Source organism: Octodon degus, unplaced genomic scaffold (assembly GCF_000260255.1).
Source record: "Octodon degus isolate 3935 unplaced genomic scaffold, OctDeg1.0 scaffold00050, whole genome shotgun sequence".
Classification (NCBI taxonomy): Eukaryota; Metazoa; Chordata; class Mammalia; order Rodentia; family Octodontidae; genus Octodon; species Octodon degus.
Window position 1 is genome coordinate 8,638,351 of NW_004524626.1, and position 1,983 is coordinate 8,640,333.

A 1,983-nucleotide genomic window follows, 5' to 3' on the forward strand; every position below is an offset into this window, starting at 1 on the left:
AAAAAAAAAAAAAAAAAAAAAAAAAAAAAAAGATAGATTTGCAGTACAGGAGATTGAACTCAGGACCCTGAACTTGATAGGCAAGTGCCTATTCTACTGAGCTATCTCCCTGGTCCTCAGGCTGGTCGCAATGACCCTCCTGCCTCAGCCTCCTGAGTTGCTGGAAGTATATGTGTATACCACCACACCTGGCTGGTGTCCCTTCTTCTAAAGGAACCTGTTGGAATAGATATACCTGGAATCTTTTTTTTTTTCTACCTGGAATCTTACAGCATGGTTTAGCCTTAATCACTCCCTTAAGGCCCTAGGTGCAACATAGTTATGTAGGTTTGGGAGTAGCACTTCAATATACGAACCTGGGGTAGATGATCCTTTCCATAGCACCTAGGAATAGATTTTTTTTTTTTGTATTTAGGACAGGGTGTACAGTGTGTACAGGGTCTACAGTGTCTCACTACACAGATCAGACTCGTAGTAATCTCCTGTTTACAGTCTCCCAAGTGCTGGGATTACAGGTACATGCCGCCATGTCCAGTCTCAATCACTGTCTCAGCACGCCCTGCAGGTGGGGCCAGCACGACAGGCCAGGGGATTGAACTCTTGGCTCCTGTGTCTGAGCTATTTGGCCAGCCCCTAGGAATGGAATATCTATCTATCTATCTATCTATCTATCTATCTATCTATCTATCTATATGCCAGAGAGATAGCTCAGAGGCGTAAACACATACCTGGCAAGCACGAGGACCCAAGTTCAATACCTGGCCCCACAAGGACCCAAGTTTGATATCTCGCCCCACATGTATGTGGTCTTGGCCTGGGATACCCAAGCACGCCGTCTCGGCCCTGGATGCAGGCACCCACACTGTGCAGCCCCATAATCGGGCATGGCAGCACACACCTGTAATCCCAGCACTCCAGCGGTTGAGCCAGGAGGATCTCTGTGAGTTCAAGACCAGCCTGGGGGGGCTACAAAAGTCAGCAGAAGGCCAACCTGAACTGCATAGTGAGATCCTGTCTCAAAAAAAAGGTAGGGGGAGGCAGGGAGATAGCTCAGTAGAATAAGCGCTTGCCTGGCAAGTGCAAGGGCCCAAGTTTGATCTCTGGTTCTGAAAAAAAAAAAAAAAAACAAATCTGAAAAAAAAAAAAAAAAAAAAAGATCTAAACCATACATAGTGGCTCACACACATAATCTCAGCATTCTGGGAGGCTGAGGAAAAAACATTACAAATTCCAGCAAATAGCTCAGTGCAAAGGCCTTGAGTTTAATCCCCAGTATCTCCCTACATACATGCACTATCTTTGTACACTGAGATCAAATCTCCTCCAATGGTTTTCCAAGAAGACTTTTCTTCCTTTGTTTTTGTGGTACTGGAGATCAAGCCCAGGGAGGGCCTTGTGAATGCTACTGAAGTATTGTATCACAGTGTTACACTGGCACCTTCAACAAGTAAAACCTAAACTTTTAGTCAAGCTTCACAAGGCTTAAGGACAAAGTCTTCAGTGAAGATATATATATATATATATATTTTTTTTTTTTTTTCTTTTCGAGACAGTCTCATTATGAGATTCAGGCTGGCCTTGAACTCATTTTGTAGGCCAGGTGGTTAACCTCCAACTCACAGCAATCCTCCTGCCTCAGGCCTCAGCATTCTGGGATTACAGGTGGGCATCTTCACACCAGCCCTCGTTGAATCTCATTGGCTTTACGTCCTTTCTGCCACCCACCACCCACTCATCATCCGGTTTGCTTTTGTTCTCTGTCCCAATATTCTCCCAGAACACTGCCCTTCCCTCATGCCCTCTTTTGCTGGGGATGAAAGCCAGGTCCTCCTGTCCACCATTGACCCACACACACCAGCCCTGTATTGGCCAACGCTAATAGTCCTTGAAGTCTCTGGTTAAACTCACTTTCTTTTTTTTTAGTGTTTTTTTTAATATTTATTTATTTTTATTTATTACATTTATTTATTGTGTGTGTGTGTG